A 25,429-nucleotide genomic window follows, 5' to 3' on the forward strand; every position below is an offset into this window, starting at 1 on the left:
CTATGTGGACAGTGCCAGAACTGTAAGGTGTTTCTGAATTAATTCCTAAGCTTTCTTTTTTTTTTTCCAAAGATTTTATTTTTATATTTGACAGAGAGAGCGAGAGAGGGAACACAAGCAGGAGTGGGAGAGGGAGAAACAGGCTTCCTGCGGAGCAGGGAGCCCAACATGGGGCTCAATCCCAGGACCCCGGGATCATGACCTGAGCCAAAGGCAGACGCTTAACGACTGAGCCACCCAGGTGCCCCTAATTCCTAAGCTTTCTATAAAATATACAGTACTTTCTCCCAAAATTACATTGAATGATCTCATCTTGTTCGTAGAAAAATTACAAGCATTGAGAGTCAACTCTGAATCCCATGGCCTAAGGAAATGTATACTATTTAAGACAATGTTACCAAACTGCATTAAATCATTCCAGTACAATTTAACTGCTCAGTATTTGCACATCACTTTGAGAAGTACTCCTATTTATTCTTCATTGTTCACATTTATTTTCTTTTCTCATCATACAGTGGGTCTGTCAGGAAACCCATCAGAAGACTCTTAGTTACTTAAAAAAAAAAAAAGAAAAAAAAAGATGGGCCTTGCGTGCCAAAAAGCACTTTGTAATGTAGAAGTCTTGGGGTATAAAATGAGGTCTGGAGGGATGCCTGGTGTGGTAGGAAAAGCCAATTCTGTAATACACTGGGACCTGATTCCTTCTCTGTAAATGAAGCAAATGGACCTTAATCTAGATCACAGGTCTCAACCGTGTTCCCCAGTCTTCATTTTCTTTGTATGTACATGTCACTGCCAAAATACAGACGGTGATTCTCAGGATGGTGGGGCGCCATGCATATGGCTTCCCCCAACTTCCCCCTGTGCTCCACACCACCCCAGTCTTGGTCCCTATCTAAGAATCACTGATCTGGGGGTGCTTTGGAAAGCTTTATTTTGGGTCCTCAGAATATGCCTATACACTTATTAAAACGTCAGTCATCTCTCAATCATATCAGGTATATGATCTGCACCACTGAGAGCCCCAAGGGTTGACTTTTTAGGAAAAACATTTAAGAAGGGTCTTGAAAGAGCTATTTGTCAAAGGATCTCATCTTTAGTCATGCAATTTTAGAGCCTGCCTTTATCATCAAGGAGATGATGTTTGTTTACTGAGCCCTCACGCTAGCCCCGAAAAGAAATGCTCTCTACTTGGATCGACACTTGCATGCCCTGACCTAGGCACTCGAAGGAGTGCCAAGTTGGCTATGCACCTTTCCTTCAGGCATTAGTGCCTAAATGTATTAACCTTCTCCAGTATGCCCCTGAAGATGAGTCCGTAATAGTAGCCAATGAAAGGAATCGTAGAGAGTGCCGAAGGCATCTGTGAGCTACGTGGATGGGAGCAGGGGTGGGGAAGCTTTTCTGTACGCCAAAATCATACCTTCAACACCTATACATATAATTGACTTTCCTTATGTTTACTAACTTATGATCCAAATTTGTCCCCATTGAAAATGTGTGAATCATTTTATCTTCTCCAAGAAGCTGTTGGGCAAAGACAAAAGAGGATAGTACCTATCCTTTAAAATTGTTGAATTCAGATGAGTCCTTTTACCATATTAGCCCTATATCTCTGGAATAGTTAGTAGTAAAAAATGTATTTTCTGCACAGCAAAGAAAACAATCAACAAAACTAAAAGGCAACCTATGGAATGGGAGGAGATATTTGCAAATGGCATATCCAATAAAGAGTTAGTATCCAAAATATATAAAGAACTTACACAACTCAACACCCCAGGAACAAATAGTCCAATTAAAAATGGGCTAAAGACATGAACAGACACTTCTCCAAAGAAGACACACAGATGGCCAATAGACACATGAAAAGATGCTCAACATCCACTCATCATCAGGGAAATGCAAATCAAAACTACAATGAGCTATCACCTCACACCTGTCAGAATGGCTAAAATCAACAACACGGGAAACAACAGGTGTTGAGGATGATGTGGAGAAGGAACCTTCTTACACTGTTGGTGGGAATCCAAACTGGTGCAGCCACTATGGAAAAGAGTAGGGAGGTTCCTCAAAAAGCGAAAAATAGAGCTACCCTGTGTTCCAATAATCGCACTACTGGCTATTTACAAAAAAAAACAAAAACAAAAAAACACTAATTCAAAGGGATACATGCACCCCAATGTTTATAACAGCATTACTTACAATAGCCAAGATATGGAAGCCACCCAAGTGTCCACTGATTAATGAGTGGATAAAGAAGAGGTGGTATATATATATGGAATATTATTCAGCCGTAAAAAATAATGAAACCTTACCATTTGCAACAACATGGATGGAGTTAGAGAGTATAATGCCAAGTGCAGTAAGTCAGTCAGAGAAAGACACCATATGATTTCACTCATACGTGGAATTTAAGAAACAAAACGAATGAGGAAAGGGGGAAAAAGAGAGAGAGAGACAAACCAAGAAACAGACTCTTAACTATAGAGAACAAATTGATGGTTACCAGAGGGGAGGTGGGTAGGGAGGTAAGTTAAATAGGTGACAGGGATTAAGGAGTGCACTTGTTGTGATCAGCAGCGGGTGATCTATGGAATTCTTGAATCACTATATTGTACACCTGAAATTAATGTAACACTGTATGATAACTATACTGGAACTAAATTAAAAAAAATCTCCTTTGGCAATAGTGTAGGCTTATATTGCCCGGCCAGGTTCACAATGAAGACAGAGAAAGAACCCAGTTAAATATTTTAGGTATGATATTAAGCATGTAAGGCCAAACATAAGGGATATTGAGGAGAAAGGATCAGATTAATAGGACTGGGGAACTGATGAAGAGCACGCTGAAGAGGAAGCAGTAATAATAATAATGCTGACATTGTAAGGTGTCCCACCACCATCTGAAAACCAAGTGGGAGAGACAATGAAAGGCAAACAAAATGAAACTTTGGTAATGACTATATATAAACCGATGAACCATTGTTTGGAATACATGTGACTATATCAAAGAAGGTTACTTAAGATTTATGCGTCTGCAGGAAATAGGACATAAGAAGGACTGGATGTTGGTAACTGACTCTGAACTGCCATGATCAGTAACAGGTTATATTTCATGTACTGGCGTGGGCTGTTTGTACATATCCCTTACATTCTCTGATTGCAGCATTTTCCAGGTAGGAACAATGTAGCTTATGATGGCTGCATTTCTGCTGGGTATTGCAATTTACACAGTGCTCAGTAAAGGTCTATTGTATAAATATGTGTAGAAAGGAATAGAAGAATAAAAAAGATGGCCCTTTAGATGGTGCTAAGGTCCACCATCAGAGGGAATAATCAGAGGGAGGGTGCTGGATATGTTGTTTCCATCGTGTTTGGAAGACAACAAAGTAAGATGGATATGAAGCTTCAGGGCATCGGCTGGACTAAAGATCATTTAAAAATCATTATCCCACATCTTGGCAGTTAGGGCCATGAGAGTAGATTAAATCAAAAGAAATTATGCAGCGTTAAGAAAAGGAATGAGGTTAGAACACCAAGGATCCCTAATATTTAACCCTCATACATGTTAGTATCAGAGGGAAGCCTAGCCATGTGCTGCATTATAGCTTTACCATAATTAAATTTAATGCAAGAAACACTGACTGCGTCCCTACTAGGCAACAGTTGTTTTGGTAGCTATGAGAGGAGCAGAAAATGGGTGGTCCTTCCTCTCAAGAAGCTACAGGCTGCTACAAGAGTAACACAGAACAAACACTGAATGACAGTAGTAGGAAGCAAGCACATGATTTATTGATAAAAAATATAGACAACGAGCAATGTTAGCTTCTATAATTTGGAGTGACACTTTGAGTATTATTCCCTCTACATAATGAGGCAAGTGAAACAGGATGCTCTTCTAATTAATATTCCCTACCCTACACAGAAAAGCCCTTAATGATACACCAGAGAGATTACAGAAGAAATGGTAGAAAAAGGAACACTGGCATTTCTAATTAAAATCTCGTGAGCAGAACAAGCTCAGGGCCTCCAAGCTACATAATATGTAGCCGTGGGAGAATATGACCCTCTCTGTAATCCCAGCAGGGTCCAAAGGTCACCCCAGAGTCAATGTACATTGAAAGAAAGCAGACAACATGAGAGAAATATATCTTAGGAGAAAGACCAAATATTCCCAAGAATACTTTGTTTTCCTGGAAAATTTTCAAAGATTACATGTCGAAATTGATTCCATTTAGGAGCAGGATACTATCTCCAAAATCTCAGTGAAGGAAATGAAGGTTCTCCTCTCATCCGGCTGAGGAGAGTGAGTGTACGAGGGGGAGGGTGGTTACAGGAGGAGATACAAAATAGGAACGAAGAACTCACAGCACAATATTGATGATGAGATCTGTTATCGAAGGCCACTCCTCCACAGGCAATGAATGACTAGACCAGATTCATGAAACTCTATTATAGTTCATTTTGATTTTGTAGATTAGAGGCTGCTGGGAAGTCAAATATGAGTATGAAGAAAAATGAAACTATAGCACCCTGCTACCTCCAGGCATTTGCTGCTGGTGTCAATTTGACAAAACCAGCTCTGGTCTGTGTTTAGATAAAGGTAATAGGATCTCCAGAATGGCAGCTTGGAAGAAGTTTGTTTTGATGTTACAGAAGGGCAACACCAGGGAGAAGCAGAACCTGACCCATCTTCTTTCCTCTTAGGAAAGAAGGTTTCAGCAGGTCAGGTGCTGAGGAATCCCACACTCATCTTACTGTCAAACGATTGTTCAAGAAGGAGTTTTAGGGGCGCCTGGGTGGCTCAGGCGTTAAGCGTCTGCCTTCGGCTCGGGTCATGATCCCAGGGTCCTGGGATCGAGCCCCGCGTCGGGCTCCCTGCTTAGCGGGAAGCCTGCTTCTCCCTCTCCCACTCCCCCTGTTTGTGTTCCCTCTCTCGCTGTGTCTCTCTCTCTGTCAAATAAATAAATAAAATCTTTAAAAAAAAAAAAAAAAGAAGGAGTTTTACATGAGGACTATGGTGTCAATATAAAACAAGACATGATTTTCTAAGAATGGAATAAGGGGATAAATATGAAGATGTATTATGTATTTATAAAATATGTTTATAATACAATTGATCCAAAGGAGGTATTCTTGAGGTTGTTGTGAAAAAAAATCTGATTATTTGAGATTCAGCAAGAGAGTCACATGCATACAAAGTATAGTTAAGATCTGGACGGTCAAGCATCTTATCCTGTAGACTCCACCTGCATCTCTCCTCTTACGTGCCTCCCATTCTTTCCCCACTGCCTCAACTAGGAGTTCCCACTCATGGATTTCACAGACCTCCCCCCAAATCTCAGAAGGACATCTGGAGAACCAGAGGGACCATCTGGTTCTTTACTTGAAGGCTAGGATGGACACACACGCACACACACACACACACACACGCACACTTTTAAAGTGTATAATTTACCGTCACCATAATTGCATAGATGAATGGATAATTTACCCCCACAAAAGTTGGGAGGCCCATAATTTTGAACTAAAGAAGTCCTTTAAAATTGAATAATATTTAGCTTTGTGAAAAACTGACTAAACCTCCTTTAATTTTCTCATTCCATTATATTGATCACAAACCAACACTGAAATACAAAACTGAGTTTTGGGGACCAGATTAATATGATGGTTTCCAGACCCACCAGTCCCCCAGGCTTCACAGCTCTGTGCCCTAAAATTCATTCTCAAGAGCATGGTCAAGGTCATGTCTCACTCCTCTTCAGACTTAAAGAGCAAGTCCAAATACCTCAGTATGTCCCATAAAGTCCTCTGTGATGTGACCCCAGCCCACCCTCCAGCATTTCCCACTATGATGTTCCACTCGAAGTAGCCAGTCAGCAAACTGCTTGTTACCATAAGGACTTGGCACCAGAACTTAACTCAACGATGGCTTCTTTCATTGAGAAACTCTTGCTGGGATGAAGGATAAAGGAATCTGTGTAGATACTTAGCTGATTTGCGGTCAAGGACAAACTCCTTTGCTCGTGTCACTGCTCTACATGTGTAACTAGAGTTTCTCTGAATGCTTTAGACATTTGATGTCTTCATGTTTTTTGCTCATCTGTTCCTTCTGCCTAGAACTACCTTGCTCCCCTAGACTACCTGAGAGACACAACTATCTTGGAAGGGTCAGCTTGTGCCATATTCTCTATGAAGGCTCTCCTGTCCCCCAGCTAGACTCACCACCCGGTGCTCCCTCATGCCTCCCCTGCATTACACGGATACACATCACCAGCACCGTGGGGGCCACTGTTTGGTCTGTCCTGGCTACTTCACGTGGTGTTAATGAAACAAATACATGGAATCTCACACAACATTGCTTTGGACCAAGAAACTTACCTTACAGAGAAAGAAGTAATAAATGATGTCCTATCACTGATCTTACCATGGACCCGATCACCTAGAAATCTTGGGTCTTTTCTAATGGTAGAATGGCCTAAGAAAGACTCAGTTAAGGTCCACATGGGAAACAATATCTTCTGACCTCAAGATGGGGCTTGTATATATGATTCTGATCTATGTGATATGTGATATCCTTTTTTCCCTATAGGTCTTGGGTCTGGGAAACATGAGGTAGGAGGGAAGGGAGAATTTAGAGCAATGCCACTAATAATTACATCTAATTATTTTTTTAATATTTTTCTCTCTGTTGTTATGGCTCTGGGTTTGCGGGTTTAGAGGTCCTCACACTCCAGGAATTACTATTATTACTATGGCCGTGGAGCCTCATGTGGAAGGAGGCCCCTGCATTGGTGGTGGTGGGTCCTGGTCAGGAACCGTGGATCACATGGAACTGAAAAAACATTCCTGTACTCATTTGTTTATGTTTATTTCCTCCAACTTGACTTTCGGCTCTATATGGACAAGGACCATCCCCACGTCATCTCTTTATCCATAATACCTCTTACTGTATCTGGCAGATTTGGTGGTGATGGACAATTGCCAAATGAAGGAATGAAGGCTCCCAAGTAACTAGAAGCATCAGTTAAAAAGCTCTTGTTGGATTCACAACTTTTAAAAGGAAAGAGGCAAATAATAAGTCATAAATTAAAAATATTTTTTTATTTTTAGTTGTGATTAAAACACATAAAATAAAATGCATCATCTTAACCATTTGTAAGCGTACAACTCAGTAGTGTTAAGTACCTTTACATTGTTCTGCAACAGATCTCCAGAACGTTTTCATCCTCCAAAACTGAAACGCTATGCTTATGAAATAATAACTCCTCATTTCCCCTTTCCCCAATCCCTAGCAACCACCCTTCCTTCTAAGGGTTTGACTACTTTAGATACTTCATATAAGTGAGCTCATACAGTATTTGTCTTGTGACTGGCTTATTTCACTTAGCATAATGCCCTTAAGTTTCATCCATGGATTTCCTTCCTTTCTCGGGCTGAACAATATTGCACTGTATGTACATATCACAGTGTTTATCCATTCATCTGTCGATGGACATTTGAGTAACTTCCACCTTTTGGCTATTGTGAACAATACTGCTAGAACATGGGTATGCAACAAGCTCTTCAAGATTCTGCTTTCCATTCTTTTGGGTAAATACCCAGAAATGGGGTTGCTGGATCATATGGCAGTTCTATTTTTAATTTTTTGAGGATCCTCCATACTGTTTTCCAGAGTGGCTGCATCATTTTATATTCATGCTGATGGTGTACAAGGGTGCCAACACCCTCCCCATGTGTTATTTTCTGTTCTTTTTGTTTTTTAATTTTATCCATCCTAATGGGTGTGAGGTGCTATCTCATTGTTTTTATTTACATTTCTCTAGTAATTAATGATACTGAGCCTCTTTCATTTGCATGTTGGCCATTTTTATGTCATCTCTGGACAAATACTTATACAAGTCCCTTGCCCATTTTTATTTTTTTATTTATTTTATTTTTTTATTTTTTATTTTATCCCCTGCCCATTTTTAAAGTCAGGTAATTTAGCTTGTTCTTTTTTTTCTTTCTTTCTTCTTTGTTGTTGTTGAGTTGTAGGAGCTCTTTATATATTTTGGATATAAACCTTATCAGATATATACTTTTAAATAGTATCTTCCATTCTGTAGGTTGCCTTTTCACTCTGTTGATTGTGTCTTTTGATGCAGAAAAGATTGTGTCTTTTATTAAGTTTGATGTAGTCCCAGATAAGTTCTAAATTTTATCCTGGGGTCTACATATATTCAACAGTTACATATTCAACAAAATAGTTGATATCCATATGAAGTAAATTGTTTGGGCGGGGTGTGGAATATTCTGATTCCCATGGGCTCATAGAAGTACATCTGCTAACCTATTTGCATTTGTTATCATATACTCCTTCCTCCTGGAAAAAAAACAAGGGATGAACTGTCCATACTTACCTATAAAGCAAACCCACCAGCTATATGCTGATAGCTCAACAGCTTCTTTCTTGCAACTCTCTCCCCTCTCTTGCCAACCATCAATTTTCCCTTTGCCATTAAATCTTCCCCATTAATATAAAAATATGCTTCAATATCTCAAAACAACAACAACAACAACAACAACAAAACCCTCCCAGGCATGACCACAGATCACTGTCCAGTTTAAGCCCTAATTTCCCTGCTTCCTTTTATGGCAAAATTCTTCAAAAACGCTGTGTCTACTTGTTGGCTTCCCTCTTATTGCTCAATTTTCCAGCGTCATGCTGATCATAAAACACCATAAAACATAAAACAACCCTAGACCACAATGCTGGACCCAGCAAATGGAGTAGTCAGGGGAGCTACTTTCAGGGGAAAAAAAAAAAAGCTTTGCTACTGTTGTCTCCCTTTTTTTTCCTTTAAATTCAATTAGCCAACATATAGGACATCATTAGTTTCAGATGTAGAGTTCAGTAACTCATCAGTTGCGTATAACACCCAGTGCTCATTACATCACGTGCCCTCCTTTATGCCCATCACCCAGTTACCCCATCCCCCCCACCTCCCCTCCAACAACCCTGTTTGTTTCCTATTGTTAAGAGTCTTTCATGGTTTTTCTCCCCCTTTTATGCAAGAAAAAGGTAAAATGCTTTTGTTTTCCCAATAATGCATCCGAGGGCCATTTCCTTTCCACCAACCTCGAGTCACTGCTTTGAGTGCAGACTGCAATACTCTGCCTTGTGTCGCCCACAGCCTTCGCAGAACCGTCATGTGGAACAAGTTGGATGTGCAGGTGATGTGATGTCCCTGCAGGCCTATTCTGTGGCACTCATACTTCTACTGCTCTTGTTCTCCGACTCGCTTTGTTCATTAACACCCTGATTTCTGAAGCGAAGATTCCCTGTCCAGTATAAGAGCAAGGTCCATACTGCATTGCAGTCGGGAAGTTCTCATCTCCGGCTTGGGCCTGCTGCCATAGTGAAGCTGGCGGCAGGAAAGGTGGAGCGTGGTGGTATCGCTTTGGGACCTCCTCCCTTACTCCCAGGGCCAGCTTGCTTCAAACCTTCCAGTGCTGGAGTGGTTGGAGGGGTGACTGGCCAGGCGATGTCCGGGAGCCAAAAAAGTCCCTTTTTGACGGGAACTGGTGTGAGCTGATGGTGATCTCTGGACATGGAGGGAACCGAAGGCTGCTTCTCTATTTCATGGAGCATTTGGTGGCCTCTGTGGAACACTTTCATTGGTTCTCTGTAGACCCTCATCGCTGCAGACCTCTGACCTGTCATTTCCTGACAGGAGCGCGCTGTCCCGCTGACAGCTTATGATGGTTCTCAGCAGCTGGTCACCTGCTCTACGCCTCCTGCATTTTCACCCGCCATCTTGTCGGCCCTCTAGTTGAGACTGTGTTCAGCAGCTAGGCCAAAGCCGTCTGTCTTGTGTGGCCCACATCTGGTCTGAGGAAAACACCTTTGATCCATCCTCAGTGAGAGTGCTGGTATTTCCTGAACAATAGCCCCTCCTCAGCTGCCATGGGCTGCTTCTACCAACCTTTATATTTCTCAGGCATATGCTTGACCCCAGACTGCTGTGCTCTAAACTGCAGGGGCCACAGCTCGAGCTTTCTGTGTGGCCCCCTTGAAGCCCTGCCACTTGACTTGAGGATGGGAGAAACATCTCCCTCCCTTCTCCCAAGATGTTGTGCGTGTGCGTGTGTGTGTGTGTGTGTGTGAGAGAGAGAGAGAGAGAGAGAGAGGGGGGAGGAGGAGGAGGAGGAGGAGGGAGAACATGGAAAGGAGGCATCCACAGTAGGCCAAAAAATTCTCTCTAAATAAATCCTCACCCCAGTGTCTCAGTTCTTCAACATGGGGTGGCCTAAGGGTCACAAAACCAGATTTCATAGCATTCAGCCTTAAAAAGGAAGGAAATTCGGACATATGCTATAACACAGATGAACCTCGAAGATATGCTATGTGAAACAGCCAGACAGAAAAGGACAAATATTATATGACCCACTTATCTGAGGTCCCCAGAGTAGTCAAGTCCATAGAGACAGACAGCAGAATGGTGGCTGCCAGGGGTTGGGGGACAGGGGTGGGAGCAGTGGACTTACTGCTTAATGGGTACAGAGTTTCAACTCAGGGAGATGGAAAGAATTCCAGAGATTGGTTGCACAACAATGCAAATGTACTGAATGCCACAGAACTGTACACTCAAAAAGGGTTAAAATGGTAAATTTTATGTTATATACATTTCAGTGCAATTTTTTAAGAACAACAGATTTCAACCACTTCTGCGAGTTCTGCTTGAGTATTCTAGCAAGGAGTGCCACAACCTGAGAGTACCTGCCCCCGCTGGGAACATCTTTGGGCCTGTTGTTAAGTCAGTGTCCCTCCATACCCTTCTCCACGCTGCTCTGTGTGGTGATGTGGGGGCTCTGCAAACAGCGTGTCTTCCTTGTCAAGGGGCTCTGCAGACAGGGTACACTAAAGGGAGGCTGGCAGGCGGAGTGGGGAGAGGGGACCAGCTTCTTTGGGTTGCTTCCTGTTCCTGCCTGAGTTACCCAACTCCATCGGTCCCCTCTGACTTCCCACGGTCTGGCCCTGGCTCCGGGGCCCTCCTCCAAGCTGCTGGGTTCTAAAGAGCCCAACTCCTTCTCTTTGTTCCCCCAACACACGGGGGCGTGGGGGAAGGGAGGGGGGCAATTGCCGTTACTTTTGCTGTCCGGCCTTATTTATCCCCACTTTGCATTTAAAGCTCTTTGATACCTGTTTAACCAAATCCCTCTATCAAATTCCCTCTGTTAACATAACTAGGGTGGTTTCTGTTTTTCTGACCTGGCACTGAGTGATACTGCTGTTTTTTTGCACTCGTATGCAAAAAAGCAAAAGCAAGAAAATTCCATTTCCGCGTCCTGCTAGAGTTGTTTATTACCGTCGTCCCCCAACTAGTTTGTAAATACCATGGAATCAGGTGTTTGGGGTTCACTGATGTAGACACACAGTACTTTGAACACTGCCAGGCATATGGCAGGCGCCCAATCATCATGGGATAAATGAGTAGGAAATATTTCATGTCAACATAAAACAAAATAATTTTGGTCATGAAAACAGGCTTCTAATATATAAACGTTATAACCACATGCCAATATTCGGGGGAAAATAAGTAGTTGATCTCTACAAAACTCTCTGAAATTCTTAACAATATCCTTTTTCTGCTTTTGTTCCTCCCCATTGTCTTGTTTAGTAATTTCGTAAGTGGGGGTCTCTCCAATTTTTTTTCTTGTACGTTAGGGCATGTTATCCATGAGACAGTCATTCAGTATGATATGGTGATTTAGAATAAGAAACATATATTTGGTCTTTGACCACTGTTCCTGGCACATAGCTCCTAAAACCCTTAACTTTATTATAAAGGGCCCTAGGGACATCTTTTGTTATAATATTTAGGTTTTTTCCTAGCTATTCCTGAAGTAGCTTCAGAGCATAAAGGTGAAATGGGTATCTTTTGTTACTAATAAATAACAAGCCTCTTTCACCCATACCTGAGTTTATGTTAATGAGGTGACCTTTGGAAAGCCCCTAAGGATGGGCTGGTTGCCAGGGGAGTAGAGGGTTGGACCTATAGGCCCATCCCCCAGACCTCCAGGGAAGTGAGAGGGAATGGAGGTTAAGTTCAAACATCAGTGGCCAATGATTTAATCAATTGTGCCTCCATAAAAACCCAAAGGATGAGGTTTAGTGAGCTTCCACGTGTTGGACAAGAATGCATTCATGTCAGCCGGGTGATGCACCTCAAACTCTAAGGGGACAGAAGCTTGGAGCCTTAGGTCTTGGGAACACCTGATGGATGGCCGGTCAGAAGCACAGGAGACAAGCTGGACCTGTAATTGGTGTCTGAAGTGGGGGGGAGGGGGCAGTCTTGTGGGGCTGAACCCTTAATCTGTGGGATCGGAGGCCATCTCCAGGTAGACAGTGTTGGAATTGAGTTAAATTGTAGGGCTCCAGACTGCTGTCCCAGAATCATGTGACATGCGAGAATCTCCACACAGCTGGTGAGCTGTGTACTGAGAGTAGAGAAGCCTCCCAGGAGGGTGTCTTTCCTCTCCATTCACTCAGTCACTAAAATATACAGCTTGAAACCTGAAACACAAACGCGTGAAACCTCACAAATAAAACTTGAAGAGCAGAACTCGGAGCATTTCGGTGTGATGAAGAATACCGTATGGGGAGAACACCCAGGCCCAGCTCTGTCACTGGTGCATGATCCTGGGCAGGTCATTTAGCTTCTCCAGGTCTGCGTTAGTTCCTCTCAGATATAGAGTGCCCTTCCTCTTTTTTTTTTTTTTAAAAGATTTTATTTATTTATTCATGAGAGACAGAGACAGAGAGAGAGAGGCAGAGGGAGAAGCAGGCTCCCAAGGAGCAGGAAGCCCGATGCGGGACTCGATCCCAGGACCCTGAGATCATGACCTGAGCCGAAGGCAGACGCTTAACCATCTGAGCCACCCAGGCGCCCCCCTTCCTCTTTTAAGACTCTGATTTTCTTTTTTCTTTTAAAGATTTTATTTATTTGACAGAGAGAGACACAGCAGAGAGAGGGAACACAAGCAGGGGGAGTGGGAGAGGGAGAAGCCAGCTTCCTGCGGAGCAGGGAACCCAACGTGGGGCTCGATCCCAGGACGCTGGGATCGTGACCTGAGCCGAAGGGAGATGCTTAACTGACTGAGCCACCCAGGTGCCCCAAGACTCTGGTTTTCACATAGAAATGTGCTTTACCATCCCCCAAGGGCAACGTAACAGTCAAGCACTGACAGCCTGTGTCAGACTTGAACTTCCTCTTCTCTCAGTCCCCACACACATTACCCCGCACGGTCTGAGCCTAGATGGGGGTGCAGAGACGGACAGTAAGCCGTTGAATAAAAAGCTCTGGTGCCAATTCCTACCTCGTGTTCCAAATGAGGTTATCGTTTTCCGTGGCGAGTATCTTCTAAGCTTGGCTGGATATTTTTAAGATCTGAATCTGGGGGGTAGCATTAATACTGACAGCTATGTTCAATGTCTAGCACATTGGAATACATCGCAAAGCTCAAAAAAGACTAGGTCGGGGCAGCCAACTCTTCTAGTTCAGTGACACGTAAAGGTTTCAGAAGGCGCCAGGCAGGATGCACGCTCATGGGGAAGGAGCCCTGCAGCCACGGCAGAGCCACGAGGGAGCTTTGGGATGATGGTACCATGCTAAGTGCAGCGAACTGCCATCCACACGCTCTCTTGAGTGTCACTGGTGAGTGAGAATGTGGCACAGTATAAAAATCAATCAAGTACTGGGGCGCCTGGGTGGCTCAGTCCTTAAGCGTCTGCCTTCGGTTCAGGTCATGATCCCGGAGTCCCGGGATCGAGTCCCGCATCGGGCTCCCTGCTCCGCGGGGAGCCTGCTTCTCCCTCTCCCACTCCCCCTGCTTGTGTTCCTGCTCTCGCTGTCTCTCTCTCTGTCAAATAAAGAAATAAAATCTTAAAAAAAAAAAAATCAATCAAGTACTACTTTAGAAATAAAAAGTGAGGAGAGATTACAAACAGGATTACATAAAAAATAGATCTCAGAGCCTAAAGTTCAAGGACAGTGAAAGAACAGACTAGTCTGCTTACTGATAACTGATGTCTACAAAAGTTAACAGTACATTTGTTTTTTGGTGTTTTCATTCAATTTTATTCACAGACGTAAAATACAGTGTGTGTGTATATATATATCTCCACATACATATCCACATATGTATACGTATACACACACTCCCAAAGTATATATAGGTAAGAAAACCAAGTAGTACTGGAATTATCACCAGGAAAGAACTAAAGGTAAGGGAGTCTTGGTATCAATAAAGGAGCCTAGGATCTCAAATAATTTTCTGGAGAGAGAGCGCGCCCAGATGGAAATCCAGCTATAATCCAGAGGGGAGGGACTTTGGTTTTCCAGACACAGGAGCATGCATCCACGCTGACCCTCTGGGACACGGGCCAGGCAAGGCCAGCACAGTTGGGAAAGGGCATGACATGTACCCATCATGCCTCCGCTCTTCTAGTAATTAACAGGCACTGTTAAATTGGAAACTGCACTTCTGGGGTCCCCTGTGAGCCCTGGGGTCAAGCTTTCTGGGCTGCCTGTCCTCACCATCCTGAGGACTGGTCCCTCTCAGAGGGCGCAGCTGAACATCAAGTCAACATGCGACCCTCAGTCCACGCCTCGAAATGTCACTGTCTAAGATTCCTCTTAACCTGATTGTATTCCATAAAAATTGAGACCTCGGAGTAGAGAACACGAAGAGATTTTGGTAGTTAATTAGAAGCTGTAGTAGCTCTCTATGACAAATAAATCAGAAATTGATAAATGATTAATGCTTATGAAAGGAAAATTCCAAAGAGCAAGGCTGTGGTTTTCTAGATTAAAGGAACAGAAATCAGGAAAGTCTGCCCATTGTGGTCCCCTTCCCACCCTCGCCTTCATCAAATAGGCAGCCTCCCAGGACAGTCACATATCTCTGCAGACCTTTATGGTCTCTTAGTGTGTGTATGTCTTTTGTGATTTGGGGGAGCATCTCATTTAAAATAGAAATTCATCTTTATCCCTTTTAGAAGCTGTATTACAAGGTCCTTCTGCCTATACAATGACTTGTCACAATGCTTCAAAACGAATTCAAAACATGTTCAGCACTTCATGCCAGTTACTACTTTGATATTGACATTCACTATTTGGAGTTAAGACGGTGTTCTAAAAACGTATTTAATACTCTGCTGGCATTCTAAGTGGATTAGTGATTGTAATTCTCCTAGGAGAGTGACAGCTTCCATACTTAATTAACAAGAAAAGTTGAAAACTCAGGAGGCTTTGCCTTCCTTGGAAATAATTGATGATTAAGGGCAGCTTTCATTAGAAAGGAATATGCTTAGGTATTGTGCATTAGTGAAGAAAAGTTTAAAATAATCTACATGGGTCAAATGCTAAGAGGAGAAAGTCATTTTAATGTCAGTTCTACCACAAGAAAAACCTCTGGGGTGAGCAAGTCATCATCCTTGTCCCCATGACCTCACTGTGGTGAGCTTCAGTCTGTGTGCAGGTGGTAGGGAGAGCAGGAGTTGAGAACGTGACTTTGAAGCCCCAAGGTCCTGAGGTCAGGACTTCGCTCTGCCACGGCCCCTTCCCATTGCGGATTACATTTGTTCCTGAGACTTTGGGTGGTTTTTTACATATGCTTTTGTCCAACATACTAGCATTTAATTTAACTGATCAAAGACTTCAGGGCACTGCACATATCTTTAGATGCTCATTTCAGAGAGAAAACAAATACAGGAAATGATTTACCCAGAACCCTAGAGTGAACCAGTGTTTGAACATGGAACCCACAGAACATGCCTCCTTCTCAATCCAATTTTTCAGGTACTGTAAAAAAGTTTATTTTCACGCTACCTAGAATTGTACGACTTAAACCTCCCGTACTGCTGGAGTATCGACCATTGGTGTTTGTACTGATGAGGAGAGTTACGTAATCCTAAAATGCCTTTATATCGTAGGAGGATTATATTCTCGTAACATAAAATTGACAGGGACACTGTAAAATGGAAGCAAGGTAATGAACATACTGTGACCTCTATTTCTTGTTCCTGCGATCTGGGGAAATGAAGCTTTTCGCCCTCCACCATGGACCTCCCCACTGTGCCCAACTTCTGAACAAACAGGCTCAGCTCATCTCTGCAGGCTGACTCCCCTGATTGAATGCCCCAGAAGCCAGGGTCACTCTGAGCTACCCCATTTTGTTCCTACTCTGGGACGGTGCTGGATGGGATCAGCATATGCCATCCATCTCCTGTATGAGTCTGAGAAGTCCTATGCCAAATAAATATGTACTGAACTCCAATTTAGACCAATTTTATTTATTTATTTATTTATTTTTTAAAGATTTTATTTATTTATTTGAGAGAGAGAGCACATGAGAGGGGGGAGGGTCAGAGGGAGAAGCAGACTCCCCGCTGAGCAGGGAGCCCGATGCGGGACTCGATCCCGGGACTCCAGGATCATGACCCGAGCCGAAGGCAGTCGCCCAACCAACTGAGCCACCCAGGCGCCCCTAGACCAATTTTATTAAAAACCTGTATCACATAATTTAACATTAGAAATAGCGCAGGTTGATCAAGGTATTATTTATTTTAATGACTTTTATGGAAATCTTTCTAACATAACACACATACTTTTGATGTCTTTCTAAATAGCCTATAAATGTCCTATTTTTAAACTGGTAACATAGGAGCTAAGTCTGACAAAGTATGAGAGAAGAGTGATGCTGTCTGGGGCTTGATAGAGAGTCTGCATCCACACCAGGTGGCATGAGGTTTTGAGTACTTCTTCACTGTTTCTGCTGTCGGCTCTTTTCACTCTGTCTTTTACTCGGCCTAACAGAAATCAGGCAACTAAATCTCTTGAAATCCTACCTAAAATAGGAAGAAAAGACTTCTGGGTCATCAGAGGGGTCAGCTTTGGATAAATCAATTTGGTGACATCTGTATTGACCGCTCTCATGCTTTCTGGGTTCCGAGTCGTGAGCTGGATGCTGGAAAAGGCTGGCAGCCCCTGTGACCTCCTGCCAAGTCCCTGGGTCCCGGCCTTCCGATTGGCAGCCTTTTGCTTTGTAACCCGAGCTCCCTGACACCATCTCCTTGCTGTGTTCACTTCAACGCTAGTTCTGTCTCCTTTACACTGAGCTCCTAAGAGCTTGGATCTTGTAGTTCCTTCCACGGTCTGCAGCAACCCATACCTGCTCAATACTGATGATAACTGATGCTGGAATGTTTGCATCACGTGCAGAGGCTTCCATTCTCAATGCCACAATTATGAGAGCTGTACAGACATACGAAACACGCCAGCTAAGAGAATGGTCTCATTTGCAGGCAGCTTGCATTGTATTTTGTAAGAGTATGTTTGACATTTTAAGCTTTGCTGTGGCAGTAAATTGTACTCCTTCTAGCAGGAGGAGTTATTAAGTCTGTGCCCAGAATAAACCAGACTGTTCTGGAAAGTTTAATTTTTTTCAGTTTTCATACCCCTTTTATAACTGTGTTTGTCTCTTCAGAGATAAGCCTGTAAGGAGACACAGCCTATTATTTCTAATTTCAGGTTATAAATACCATTCTTTAGCCTTCACGGGGTTGCATCATAATCTCCTTAAAAAATAAATATAAGAGTTCTGATTCTAAATTAAAAATTAAAAATAAATAAGACCAAAGATTTAACCTGAAGCATCTATGGCTGATGGAGGTATTTCCTGGTGATGGCCATCCAGTCCTTAATGGAATCTAGGCTGCCGTCTTCATGGCCTGAATGTTTGTGTCTCCCCCAAAATTCATATGCTGAAGCTCTAACTCCCAATGTGGTTGTGTCTGAAGCTGGGGCTTATAAGGAGGTAACTAAGGTCAAATGAAGTCATAAGGGTGGGGCCCTTATAATGTCCTTAGAAGAAAAGACACCAGGGAGGCAGCTGTCACGCTCAGTAGAGCATGCATTGCCTAAGCTTGGGTGTGGAGCCTACTTAAAAAAACAAATCCAAGCACGGACACCGGGGAACTCTCTCTCCGTGTGCCCACAGAGGAAAGGTCACGTGAGGACCCAGCAAGAAGGTGGCCGTCTGCAAGCCAGGAAGAGGGCTCTTCCCAGAAACCAGATTGGCTGGCACCTTCGTCTGGGACTTCCAGCCTCCAGAACTGTGAAAAAATAAACATCTACAGTTTAAGCCACCCAGTCTGTGCTATTCTGTTCTGGTCGTCCATCCTGAGACGCCGTCTATTTTGTAACACGCACAATTATTGTGCCAAGAAAGTTGTTGATACACCATCAACTGTAAGATGCACCCCAATTCCTGTGATGTTAAAACATGAAATGTTAAAAAAAAAAAAGCTGAAATTCAGTATTTTAGAAAAACAGTTTTTAAAGAACACAAATCATGAAGATGACAGTAACGACTTAAGTTTTTTAACACAGCTTTTTCCTGAGAAAGGCCAATAGTCTGCTTTAGTCATCTGATCTCTGTTTTATGGCCTCCTAAACTGTTAGAAAATGAGATGCTGCAGAGCTCATGCATGAGAAAACTAGAGCCAAAAATGGGCAAAGAGATACAAAACCAAAGCTTAAAGTTGTATCGTTTGCATTGGGAACCTAATTTGATTTCCCCAGAAAGCCTGAGATGTTGACAAAACAGTGCCCTATCAGGCTAACTCTGCTCCTCCTTCACTAAGAAAAGGCAAATTTCTTCAGTTTCCCTCCTTGCCACCCCCACGTCTCCTACATATCTTTTCCTCCCCGGGATTGTCAGATGCCTCTCAAAGACTGGCATCTCTCTGTTGATCTCATCTCTCCTGGCCTCTGGCCAATCCTTTCTCTCCATCTGCAGCTTCTCCCCAAGTGACCACTTCTCTTCTGAAACAGGAACAGAAAACCACACACCAGTACAAGCCATTCCCAGGCCCTGCATCTGCCCACAAGCTTTAGATTCCCTTTTCTAAGGGGTCCGCAAGCCTTGCCTACTTTCTTGTCCTTCACCCCCTCTCAACCCACCGCAGTGTGAATGCTCTAGAACGCCACTCTATCTCAACAGACCCTCTGGTTTTCCTGCTGCAGGCTTCAAACACTCGGTTTTATGGCAACATCACGGTTTTGAGGAAAACTGTGGTTAAATTGCCCAGGATGGCCATTCTGCTGGCACCTCTGGGACTGACATGGGCTTTCTGAAGCTGTTGGCCATCCAGCAAGCAGGGAGCCTCACCCAGCTAATGTGCTGCCCAAATGAAGGTCTCCCGATGCTGAGCAAGGCACAAGAGGAGGTGGATGCGGGGCATAAGGGCCGGCAGGGAATAGCATCGTGCTGAGGTGGGGCCGATGTTAGCTGAGTGTGGAAAGAGGTTTAAGTTCTATGTCATAGTAGGTGCAAACTAATGCCCTTGGTGTCACTTATAAATACCTGACAGCCAACTGGTAAAGAAAAGAAAACTATGTCAGCTTCTTAAGGACTAAGGACTAGAATCCACATGTACTGATTCTATAAGCCCAGAGGCCCAGCAAACCCAGCAAAAGGTCTAGTTTAGATAAACGGATCCAGGAAAACAGGAGTTACTCAGTCCCAGCTTTGTCTAAAGGAGCTGTTGCACAGAGTATTCAATAACCTGGAGAAATGCTTTAGTGATCACTATTTACCTACAATAAAAATTCCCGTGTAGCCACTTCGGAAAACAGTGTGGAGGTGCCTCAGAAAATTAAAAATAGAGCTACCCTATGACCCAGCAATTGCACTCCTGGGTATTTACCCCAAAGACACAGATGTAGTGAAAAGAAGGGCCATATGCACCCCAATGTTCATAGCAGCAATGTCCGCAATAGCCAGACTGTGGAAAGAGCCGAGATGCCCTTCAACAGATGAATGGATGAAGAAGATGTGGTCCATATATACAACGGAATATTACTCAGCCATCAGAAAGGATGAATACCCAACTTTCACATCAACATGGATGAGACTGGAGATTATGCTAAGTGAGATAAGTCAAGGAGAGAAGGTCAATTATCATATGGTTTCACTTATTTGTGGAACATAAGGAATAGCATGGAGGACATTAGGAGAAGGAAGGGAAAAATGAAGGGGGGGCCATCGGAGGGAGAGATGAACCATGAGAGACTATGGACTCTGAGAAACAAACTGAGGGTTTCAGAGGGGAGGGAGGTGGGAGGATGGGTTAGCCTGGTGATGGGTATTAAGGAGGGCACGTACTGCATGGAGCACTGGGTGTTATACAAAAACAATGAATGGTGGATCACCACATCAAAAACTAATGATGTATTGTATGGTGACTAACATAACATAATAAAATTTAAAAAATAAAAATTTTCCATGTCAGAACAGAACATAGTTCTTCCTCCATTGTTTTACTGGCCAAGTGTTCTTTGATGTCCTGTTTTCATGGATGAATCATAATACCCAGAGCACTGGGAATCATTCAAAACACCAAACTGTGTGGTTAAAAGTTTACAAGCTGACAGTTAAGTCAACAGGGCATACCTTGCCTACAGCACAGAGAGCTGATCTGCTTTTAGCTGCACAAACGGTGGGATTTCTAGTAGTTTCTGCTTTTCGAAGATTCACAATCATTGTAAAGTGGTATGCTACACATAAAACCATCAATTTTATGCCAGGCTATACCATCTCAATGAGAAGTAAAAGCTTCTGGATGCACATACTGCAAATACATTTCAAAAGGCTCAAATTTTCAGGAGTAGGACAGATTATCAGACAAAAGATCATAAATTACTTTGGAAAAAAGAAACCAACACAAAAACCTAAAAACATCGAGCTCAACATTCTGCTTGCAGGTTTCTACAGATACTGCATACAGCTGGGTGTGCCCGTGTATCTATATAGCTTTTTTAAGGTGTATGGTCTAGCCCACTTCGCCATAGTCGTTCCTCTGCAGGAATGGCAGCATTCCTTGCTGGGAAAACAAGAGGAGCTCGGTCTGCATTTCTGCCCACTTGATACAAAGGCTCAAGAGCTTCCCGCAGAGGAGAGCCAGCGTGGAGAATCCCAGCAGTGTCTGCAGTGGGAAAAGTTGACGGCTGACAGTTGGCGGGACCTGGGGAATGGCTGGGCCGCTTCTGGTTTCAGGTGTATCAGCGGATTCCGTGGGCCCAGACCCAAGTCTTTGACCAATATGGGAAGGAAGTAGTTTGCTCAGAAGTCTGATTGCATGCATCTTCCTCAGCTGCTAAGAGCTTGGGTGAACAGTCTGGTACAGTGTAGCTGGTTAGATGTTTCTGCTGGGAAGAGAGGACAGAACCGCTCTCATTTATTCCCTTCATTGACTTGGAGCCATGTTCCCTGCACTCAACATGCCACCCCCCAGATCCCTGCAGGTAACATTTTCTCCATCTTCTACACTAGCACCAAGTGAAGGGTGTCTTCATTTTTTAAGACACATTTTACGTAATTTTTAACTAACATCTTGCATTGTTGTAGAACATTGGTTAAAACTGATGAACCAATATTGATATATGATTCTTAACAAATGTCCATAGTTTATATTAGGGCTCACTCTTTGTATTGTACTGTTCTGTGGGTTTTGCCAAATACAAGATGTCTCGTGTCCATAATTACAGTATCATTCAGAATAGTTTCACTGCCCTGAAAGTCCCCTGTCCTCCATAATTGATCTTCCCCTCCCCACCCCCCGCCAAAAATCCCTGGCCATCACTGGCCTTTTTACTGTCTCGGTCCAGACTCATATACTACTCTTTCCAGAATGTCCTATATTTGGAATTATACAATATTTTGCCTTTTCAGACTGGTTTCTTTTACTGAGCAATATTTATTCAAGATTCCTTCATGTCTTTTCATGGCTTAATAGATATTTTCATCATTCAATATCATTCTATTGTATGGATATACCACAGATTATCTATTCACCTACTGAAGGACATGTTGGTTATTTGCCATCTGGGGGTGTTTACATTATAACATCTGTGTGCAGGTTTTCATGTGGACTCGCCTGTTAGTATTTCAGTCCTTACTGATACAGGTGCAGTCTGGTGAGAACAGATTTGTGGGCACTGTTCATTCTGGAAAGTTGTAAGATAGTCACTTTGGGTCCATTTTTCTCAAAGCTCCTTAGTACCTGCTGGGCTCTTGGTTACCGTTTCTGATTGGCAGATTAACCCCTGCAGATGTATTTTTTGAAGCTTGGCTCTTACTGATAACCAAAAGTTTGTCAAGTTCCCTCGAGGCTGCAGTTACAGATGAATTCGTTTCTTTATTGACTCCAGAGAGGGCTGACATCTGCCACAGAGACTTCTGAGAGGGACATATGGCAATTCCTTGTTTGTTCCCGACATGTCAACATTACTTTCCAGGTCTATAGACCCCCGGTGGAAATGAAAGTGCTTAAAATTTCAGATGAAGAGTTATACTTCGATGCTCCCATTTCCATGAAGGGATTATCAAAGCTGAGATCAGACATACCAATGTTCTTGACATTGACTTTCTCATATCTACTTCTATGGCCAAAAGAAGAACATTTTTCTCAGTATCTGGAAGGTCCACACTCCCCTGTAGCCTGTCTCCTTTCTTCTCAGCTTCCAAACCAACAAATGGCAGTTGGTTCTGCGGCCTGTTTCCAGGAAGTTCATGGTCCCCTGTGTTACAAAGATGTTCTAGGTCACGTGGAGCCTCCTGTTATTCAGGCTCATGCTGTTGATTTCCTGGTTCCTTATGCTGCTGAAGGCCATCCACTTGACTCAGATTCTGATGTTCTAAATGCCAGCCCTTTTCACTTAGAAACATCTGTGATCAATGCATCATAGTAGCAGAGACAGAAAAACTAGCTTCCTTTCTTGTGTGCAGATGGAATTTGAACCCCTGGGTGTTTTTTTCAGCAGATTATCTGTAACAACGGATTTTTCTGATAAATTCTGTAGGGGCATCACTGGACTCCAGTCTGACAGAGTATTGTACTGAAGAAGTATGACCAGAAAGATCCTGTAAAGGAAAAGAATGTTCTTTTTCCCTCCATTTTTAATTTCTTCACTTAAAAATCAATATTGTGGGTATACGCCCAAAAGAATGGCAAGGAAGGGCTCACAGAGATGTTTGCACACGCACGCTCATAGCAGTATTATTTACACTAGTCAAAGGTGGAAGCAACTCAAGTGTCCATCTACAAATGAATAAACAAAATGTGGAAATACATACAGTGGAAAAATGGAAAAATATTCATCATTAAAAAGAAAGGAAACTCTGATACAAGCTACAGCATGGATAAAACCTGAGAACATTATGCTAAGTGAAATAAGCCAGTCACAAAAGGACAGATAGTTTATTACTCCACTAATGTAACATACCTAGAAGAGGCAAATTCAGAGACAGGAAGTAAAATGGTGGTTGCCAGGAGCGAAGGGGAGAGGTGAACAGGGATTTACTGTTATAATAGGTTCAGTTTCAGCAAGGCAAGATGAAAAAAATTCTGGAGATGAATGATAGTTGCGCAACAATATGAATATACTTAATGCTACTGAACTATACACTTCAAATGGTTTAAATCTAAGTTTTATGTTATGAATATACTTACTATAATTTTTAAGAAATCAATATTGCAGTTAATGCAATAATGTTATACAACCAGCATCTTAATCTTGGGTGACCATAAATCCTGGTTTGTTGGCCTTGGTCCCCATTTCTGCTTCTTTTCCCAGGGCAATCATTAATAGTGCCCCTTTCACTCTTAGAAGTGTCCCAGATTGACAACACATCATCTAGTCACCCTAGATCTGTTTCGTAATTTCATAAATCATTGCATTGACATTTTCATTTGCAGATGTCTTAACATTCCAAATGTGCCTGCATTTTCTCAAGTACTCTAATTATAAATTCAATGTCCTATAGAACGTTAAGGGTTCTGATCCTTTTTTTTAAAAACTTAAAACGACACCCATTTATTAGCTCAGAGTTCTGTAGGTCCGAGGTTTGGAACAACACAGCTGAGTTTCCTGCTCAGGATATGACAAAGCTGAAATCAAGATAGTGGCCAGGCTGAACTGTCATCCAGGGGCTCTGAGGAAAAATCTACTTCCAAACCTATTTTGGGAATTGAATTCAATTTCTTGTAGTCATAGATAGGATGGAAGTCCCTGATAGGACTGAGGTCCCCCTTTCCTTGCTGCCACGCTTAACATTTTTTAAAGCTAACAGACTACTTTCTGAATGTTGACTAAAGAACCAAAAGCAGTCCTCTTTTCTTACAAACTCATTATTTCTTTAAACACTAAAACCCTCTAACTTGTGACAAGCTTACTTCGGTATCTGTAGGTTAAAGGGAGAAGATAAAAGGCCCAGTCTGGGACAGTTGACATTTTTTTTTTTTTTTTGGCCTCTCTTGGCTGCCTTTTTATTGTTTTGCTGTTGTTAAAAATATCAGTAGATATTCTTAGAAATCAGAAATATGTCTGTTTCAATTAACTCTGCCTTTCACCTTACCATGAGAAAATGAGAAAACCACTATTCTCCATACTGACTCTAAGAGGACCATTTTACCCACCATAACCCTTTATTACGGTCTCCCCCAGAGTATCAGTCTCTTAAAGGCAGAGGCATCTATCTTTAGCACCCAGCACCAATCCTGGTACAAAAGAGGTTCTTAACAGCCACATCTTGAGTCAGTGACTAACCAATCATTCGATGATGTTCAAATACTAGTCTTGCTTGATTGTCCTCAAATTTTGCTTTAAAATATAAACTAAAAAAACCATGCTTTCTCTACCCACCTCCCGCTTCAATTTAGCCCATCAATGATCTAACCAGAGAGTGAGTTCAGATTTGGATGTTCTTCTACTTTTTTTTTTTTTAAGATTTTATTTATTTGACAGACAGAGACAGAGAGAGGGAACACAAGCAAGGGGAGTGGGAGAGGGAGAAGCAGGCTTCCTGCTGAGCAGGGAGCCTGATACGGGGCTGGATCCCAGGACCCTGGGATCATGACCTGAGCCGAAGGCAGACGCTTAACAACTGAGCCACCCAGGCACCCCTGGATGTTCTTCTATTTTTAAGAACTACTTTTACTTGGAAAATAGGAAGATTTTGATTTTCAATCCGTAAAAGGAGTTGTGTCCTACAACGTAATCTGCAATTAAGCTCCATATAGCCGAAGATAAGAACTCATCCCCCTTATAACCCGGTGGGAGGGAAATCCAGGTTTTTCTCTTGAATGTTTACTCAAATATGAATGAAAGAGAAAAACTGTGGGAAGGGGGAATCAGAGATCCTAATGTGTTACTGTAACATGGATTAATACTACTTACTTTCCCATACAATTAATCAAGTCATAGTGTAATATTAGATTCAAACAGTTCCGTCCTGAGAATACAGGGTAAGTGGGGCTTAGGTGGGGGCTCAGGATGGAAGACAGTGAATTTGTCTTGAAGCTGCATTTACAGAGCAAAAG

The 25,429-nt window shown here is 42.7% G+C and overlaps 1 protein-coding gene across 5 annotated transcripts in view; it reads right to left on the reverse strand.

Moving 5' to 3' along the window:
- TRMT9B (tRNA methyltransferase 9B (putative)) overlaps positions 1-25,429 on the reverse strand; it is a 59,289-nt gene that overhangs the window by 27,331 nt on the left and 6,529 nt on the right. The gene's annotated exons all lie outside the window — the stretch shown is intronic.

Source organism: Leptonychotes weddellii, chromosome 2 (genome assembly GCF_054177405.1).
Source record: "Leptonychotes weddellii isolate Sample4059 chromosome 2, ASM5417740v2, whole genome shotgun sequence".
Classification (NCBI taxonomy): Eukaryota; Metazoa; Chordata; class Mammalia; order Carnivora; family Phocidae; genus Leptonychotes; species Leptonychotes weddellii.